This window comes from Theobroma cacao, chromosome 6, assembly GCF_053813885.1.
Source record: "Theobroma cacao isolate CCN51 chromosome 6, ASM5381388v1, whole genome shotgun sequence".
Lineage (NCBI taxonomy): Eukaryota > Viridiplantae > Streptophyta > Magnoliopsida > Malvales > Malvaceae > Theobroma > Theobroma cacao.
Genome location: NC_142644.1, coordinates 3,543,662 through 3,551,117, shown reverse-complemented (window position 1 = coordinate 3,551,117; position 7,456 = coordinate 3,543,662). Strand labels below are relative to the sequence as shown.

General features: G+C 32.7%; 1 non-coding gene across 1 annotated transcript; it reads left to right on the top strand.

Annotated features, from left to right (window-relative positions):
• The first annotated feature begins 1,238 nt into the window (after nucleotides 1-1,238).
• On the top strand, nucleotides 1,239-1,345 carry LOC148761993 (small nucleolar RNA R71). Its single transcript, XR_016027306.1, has one exon. It is a non-coding gene; the product is annotated as a small nucleolar RNA R71 (small nucleolar RNA).
• Nucleotides 1,346-7,456: the final 6,111 nt, after the last annotated feature.

Sequence of the window (7,456 nt, the reverse complement as noted above, 5' to 3'; positions counted from 1 at the left end):
AAGCTTTAGAAATTTTAAAACTACCAATAGTGCAAGGAATAGAAAAACTCCCTAGATCTTTAAGCTTTGGTGGAAGCTTATTCTGGATTATAGCACTGTACTTTTCAGTAAGTGCAACTGTCTCAAACTCTTCCAATTTCCTCTTTTTGGTCAGAATGTCTTTCAAGACTTTAAGATAACTTGGCATTTATTTTAAAGCTTCAGCAAAAGGAATATTAATGTGCAGTTTTTTAAATACCTCAAGAAATCTCTGAAATTGTTTGTCAAGTTTTTGCTTTTGAAAACGTTGAGGAAAAAGTGGTGGAGGTGTGGGAGTAGATTGTGATTTTTCTTTTGAATTTTCAACAGATTTTTCAACCATAATATCTTTTTCAGCATCTTTTTCAATTTCTTTCTCATCAGATTGAATTGAAATCTTAGGATTTAATGCTTTATTACTTACCTCTTTACGTACCTCTTTTTCATTATGAAGAGTGTTTGCCATTCAATGTTCCTTACCTTCTCTTCTTGGGTTGGGTTCAGTATCACTTGGTAAGGTACCATGAGGTCTAGTATTTAAAACACTGGCAAGTTGGCCTACTTGTATCTCAAGATTTCTAATTGAAGCTGCTTGATTTTGAATGGAGGCATCAGTCTTTATCATAAATGCATCAGTCTTTGTAATGAATGCATCAGTCTTTTTCATGAATTGCATGAACATGTCCTCCATTAAAGGCTTTTTCTCTGGCATAGAGGCTCTAGATGGAAATCTAGGAGGAAAGTTTGACTTAGCCACTGATGAAGACCCTTAGTTTTTATTCCATGAAAAATTAGGATGATTCCTCCAACTAGGATTATAAATGTTGGAATAGGGATTGTTCTGTTGCCTAATTCCAACAAATTGACAAGACTTAGAATAGATGGGACAATTGTCATTGGAATGTCCTTCCCCATAAAATTCACATGTCATAAAGGAGTTTTAAACAGCATTAACACTTAGTTTATCTATTTTCTTTGCGATAAAGGCCAATTGTATAGAGACAGTGTTTATCACATCTAATTCATGAATTCCAGTAATTTTTCTTGTACCCAATCTTTCATATGGCCATTGATAATTATTAGACGTTATCTCTTTGAGCAAATCATAAGCCTCATCAATTAATTTACTCATGAGTGCACCTCCAGCGGCAGCATCAATGGTAGTTCTAAAAGGTCCCAGCAAACCATTATAAAAAGTCTGAACTTATAGCCACTTAGGTAATCCATGGTGAGGACATCTTCTTATCAAATCCTTATACCTTTCCCCAGCCTCATATAGTGATTCAAAATCAAATTGCATGAAAGAAGTGATATCATTCCGCATCTTTGCTGACTTTGCAAGTGGAAAGAATTTTGCTAAGAATTTTTGAGCCAAATCATCCCAAGTATTAATGGAACTAGTAGAAAGTGAATTTAACCAACTCTTTACTTTATCTCTCAATGAAAAAGGGAAAAGCCTCAACCTTATGGCATCATTAGTAACACCATTAGCCTTGAATGTATCGCAGATTTTCAGAAAATTTACAATATGAGCAATCGGATCATTATTAGGCAAACCCCCAAATTGAACAACAATCTGAATCATTTGAATGATCGATAGCTTAATTTCAAAATTGTTAGCTTGAATAGGAGGTTTTCAAATACTAGAGTGGAGATTTAGTAATTATGGGACTGCATAATCCCTCAAAGGTTTGGTCTCTTCCTCTTGTTGATCAGCCATTGTTTTACTTGGAGCAGAAATTTTTTTATTTTTCCTCCAAAGTCTATGAAAAGTTTTTTCAATTTCTAGATCAAAAGGAACAATTTTCAAATTTCGAGCTCTTCATATACAACAACCAAAAGTACCTAAACAATTAAAGAAAAGAAAAGTCTAGATTATAATTAAGAATGCTTAGTATTAATATTAACAAGAAATAATTAAAAATCAATTCCCCGGCAACGGTGCCAAAAACTGGCTGTTCAATTTTTCACTCACGCAAGTGTATGTATGTAAAACTCGACCCTATAAACACATGTCATGACATACATGCACTGAGTAGCATGTTATTACGTTAAGAAAATTCCTAAGAATAGACGAAATCGATATTATACCTAACTGTACACTTGAGTTGATTTAACCTCGAACTAGTTCAAATAGGAATCGTAGGATGAAATTTAATATTTTACAGTCCAAGAATGACTAAAAATGATTGTTCGGAGTTCGCGGGTTCATTTGGGAAAAAAATTAAAAATTTTGATGTTTAGGGGCAAAATCGTCATTTTGCCACTTAAGATAATAATTTGATCATGGAGTGAAATTTTTGACCAAGATTAACTATTTGGAGTATAATTTAATGATAGGAAGTGAAAAATTTCAATTTCGGCAATTTTCGGAACATAGGCGCAAAACGGTAATTTTGTCTCCCCGGGGTAAAAACCATAATTTTCACCACCCAAAACTTGTCAAAATCATAGGATTTACTTATTTTTGGTATGAATAACTATGGTATGTTTAATGGTGAAAAATTAAAGTTTAAAGGACAAAAATTTAAAAACGGGCCAATGAAAAAGTGACACATGACACTTTTTAATTGTTTAATATTATTTAAAGGAAAATCAGCCCATTTAAACCCCACATCAGGTTATGGCCGGCCATAAGGAGAGAACAAGAGAGAAAATAGAGAGGAAAGGAAGAAAAGGGAAAAACAAAAAAAAAACCTAGAAAATTCAAAGGGGAAATCGCGTTTTTCGTCCGTTTACGCGTCTAACGGTAAGATTTTTCGACTTTAGCTTGATTTCTACCTTTCCTATGCCTTTATTTCCATTTTGCATGCTTGAGGAGAGAGATCAAAAAGTGAAACCAAGGGCTGGCTGAATTTCAAGGGGAGAGATTTTGAAATTTTTAGGTTTTGATTCTTAGTTAAATTAGTAGTTTTAGTTAGTTAAATATGTATAGAAATCAAATTGGGCAAGAAAGCATGAAATTCTCACAATACCCACCCTTGGCCGAATATGCATTGATGTACAATGATGATAAACTGATTTTTATTCTAAGAGAAATGAAGAGAAAATGATGAAAAATGGTTAAATGTGATAGAAAAACAAAGTAGAAAATTAACCGAGTAAATGTCCCATTTTTTATCGAATTTTTCAATGAGGAAAGTGAGCTGATTTTGGTGATTTTAGAAGGTTATTGGCTGATATTTAATGGTTAGAAATGTTGGAGAGAAAATGGGACAATTTAGAGCTAAAATGGAGCGCGTTAGCAATTTAACGGGTAAAGTGTCAAAAATAGGTTAATACCGCGCTTAAGTCGTTTTAGGCTATTGCATTTCATACCATGCATTAGTATAGGATTTAAGTCAATTATATAGTGATTTAGCATCAATGTGGTGAATTGGGTAAATTTTGCAATGTGTTTAGGAGGAGAGCCTTCCGGTAAAGGCAAGGAAGTAGTACCCGATGAACAGTGATCGGGGCACCTAAAAAGCAATTAGTTTGTACAAACGGTGAGTAAACCTATTATTATTGTAAATTATCTAGAGTTTATTTTTAAATGCTCTTCATGGATTTTATGAAATGAAAATGAGATTAAAATGGGATTTTTGATGTTTTAGAAATAAATGTGACAAATAAAAATATATTGTGTTGATTATGAAATTGAGTAATTGGAGGCTGCCAATTATTTCGAAATATATATTTTCCTATGAATGGCTTATGATATATAAGTATATGTGGCTATATATTATAATTGCATTGGAAATTTATGTAAGTTGTCTTTTACTATGCAGGCTGGGTAAATAAATAAAAGCCACGTTATACTGTCGAAATTTTATTAAAATTGGTGGCTTTAGTCACTATAGTGACGGGTTTCCGTGGACTGCCTATTAGAGGGGCACGGTAAACCCGATTATATAGTTATTCCGGTAGTAGAGGCGAGGAAGGTAACTCTCGGGGTAGTATTAAAGCTCGCTTCACGTCGAACCCCCACGTGAATGTGTAACTCGACCAACGCCCAGGAACGACTTGTTTTAAAAATGAAAATGTGTTTCACATGTAAATATCTTAACAACCTTGGCGGACTCAATTAGATGCCTCGACCAAGGTATCCCCGAGGATTAGTTTTGGCTTTAGCCATGTTTTTAATAAAAGTCAGAAGCCTTAACAACTGTTTTAGTAAATTACAAATATTTTATGGTTTAAGAAATAAATTGAAAACCATATGAAATTGTTTGTGAATTATTGTGTAAACTTGCCTCCATTTTACTCGCCTTTAGATATTTATGATAATGTCTGTTTACTCATTGGGATTGCAAAATCTCACCCACCTCCTTTCCAAATTTTTGAGTCTTGTGGTAGCTTGTAGATATCGATTTTGTCGAGGATTCTAGCTGACCCCTTTATCTCACAAATAGTAGGTTACTATCACCAACACTTGGTGTATTTAGGGGCCACTTGTTATTATAATTATTATTGTACATTATAACTTTGTAAATTATTGTATGTATGAATTTATTTTACTTACACGTGTTTCTATAAATATTGTTTTATATAAAAATGTTATATTTTTGTCTTTTGATTTACTTGAGCCGGAAACGACGGGTAATTGTTTAAAACGGAATGTTTAAAAATGATTGCTCACAGAAAAGGCAAGAAACTGATATGTAAGCCTTGCGGGGTTTCGATCGACATTTTGGGTAATGAGTGTTAATCGGGACATCGCGGCGGTTGTCATGGGCCCGAGGGAGGTTCTGAGTCGTAACAACTTATCATAAAGATAATATAGAGATAAGTAGAGTGTCAATCCCACAGAAAATTGAATTAATCTTTACTGTTAACTACTAAAATTATCACACCCTAATTTTATCTAAACAATTAAAAAGAAAGATTTGAATCTAATAACGAAAACTAAAACTAATCTATGCAAATTTACTTTATTAAATATGAATGACTACTAGACCTAAGATTATGATATCCCTCAATACTTCATCTGAATATTGTCTCTCTTTCTCTTAACTTAGTTTAATGGATTAAGTTGCCAACCTAGAGTCCTAAATTATTTAAAAGTTTTTATCGAGTTTCTTATAAAAATACCTCTCTCAATTAATTTACTATATGTCTATGCAAATTAAATTGAAAAAAGATCCATTAAGCTCATACTCTAATTTTGGCCACGTATGGCTTATAAGTATATGTCTACCCTATATGCAAATCAAACCACGTAATCAATTAAATGTATTCGATCATACGCTATTCTATTCAATGTCTACCTAAATCTCCTTTGTCAAGGTTTAACTTAAGTTTCAATTTAATGTAATTGGTGATCAAAAAATTAGAAGGATTAAGAATAGAATAAAATAAACAACTTAATTCTATCAAACATAAGTAAAAGAGAGATAAATAGTTCAGACTACATATTGAGTTCAATCATAATCTTAGATTAAAAATTTAGTTCCCCATCAAGCCACACATTATCATTGAATAAAATTTAAACATTAAAAACAAAACTGAGAAAATAAGAGAATAAAAGAAAATATAGAAAAAAACTCAAGAGTTGTATTCTTGATCTCCAAATCTCTTTGAATCCTTCAAATTCTTCTTAGCTTCCATGACTCTATGGCTTGACTTTAGATGTCAATCTAGTGTTTCTTCATTCTCTCTTCGAACTGGGTGAAGTTATAAACATAAAAATTGTATATTTTTCTCTTATCTTTCCAATAGTTTAAAAATCACTTCATTTGGAGCTCTGTAGAGAAAGTTATGGCCTAAATACCGAAACATGTGCAGTGCAAGTCTACACCTCGAAATTGCTCTCCTTCTTTTACTAAAATTCTTCATTTAAACACCTACAAAAGCACAAATAAATTAATAACAACCTATCTTATCCTCATTAACACCAAATTAAGTATAAAATTAACCATGATTAGATTAACTCACCTAAAATAACTAATTTAAAATAATTAAATAAAATCTACTAATTTATATGCATTACTACAAAAACTAAGTCAAATTATTATCAAAATTAAGCTCAAATAACTCTATATTATAGAGTTATCAGCTTGAGATTGAAGATGGTGTTGAAATTCCTCTTATTTTGGGAAGACCATTCTTTGCTACAACTAGAGCAAGTATTGATGTGAAGAATGACAAAATAACTTTTAAAGTTGGAGAGGAGGAAGTAATGTTTAATTTGTTCAATGCAACTAAATATCCCAATATAGATCGTTGCCATACAGTGGATTTAGTTAATGAGGGTAAAGGTAAGCCTATTCCACCACCTTCAAAAAAGCAAGCACCAACTCTCAAGACAAAACCACCACCACCTTCCAGTCATCTTAACTTTGTGGCTGGATAGTGAGTAGTATTTTTTGATTCACAACTCCATTTTCTGCCATAAAATCTTAAACCATATTGGTGGAAAACCTTCAAGGGGGTAAAGTGTCACGACTCGGAACTCCCCACCGAGCCCGTGACAACCGCCGCGAAGCCTCGACAAACATTCTTTACCCCGAATGTCGATCGAAATCTCGCAAGGCTCTCGTATCAGCTTTCGCACTTCCCCGATGAGCAATAGTTATCAAATAATCAAAATACGAAGGATTACAAATCATTTCCAAATCATAACATAATATATTGTTTTTTTTTTTAGCTCACAATGGCATTTTCGTCATTTTTTTTTCAAAAATCTCAAAACTTGCTAAAAATGTAGTAGGTAAGCAGAAAATATATATTTAATGATTTAAAAGCAAATTAAGTATCTAAAACGTTCATTTGAAGTGAAAATTTGACCATTTGAATATAATAAAATATTCAATAAAATAAACTATTTTCTTATAAAATAATTTTCATAAAACTATCGGTACATAATTCTTATAACGTAAAAGATAATTATATTCATATATACTATAAAGCAAATAACCAAAGCATAAAATTTCTTTTACAGTGACACGTGGGCCCACATCTATCCAAAATGTATCGGAAGCTGGAAACCTACAGCTTTTACCGATTCGAGCCCAAAATGAAAGTCCTTGTCAAAGTCAGCTCACTATGGAATTCCCTGAGCCTGAAATGTGAGGAAATGAGGGTGGTGAGATTATAAAATCCCAGTGAGTAAACAAATACCATCTAAACTATCTAAAGTCGAGTAAATGGAGACAATTAAAATAAGTCATCATACTGTAATTTCATTACCTTTCAGTTCATTTCAACCAAATAAAATCAATCCATATAAATCGAGTAATCAATTTGGCTTATGAATTTCTTAAAACTTGGGCTCGTGCCAAAACTCATACTCGGTGATACCTTGCGCAGGGCATCCAACCGAATCCGCCAAGGCTGTTAAAATTTTGTATACACTTAAAATATATTTTTAGTTTGAGAAAAATACAGTCGTTCCTTGGCGTTGGCTGAGTTCCCCTTCACGTGGTGGTTTGGCGTGAAGTGAACCCTAAGCTTTACC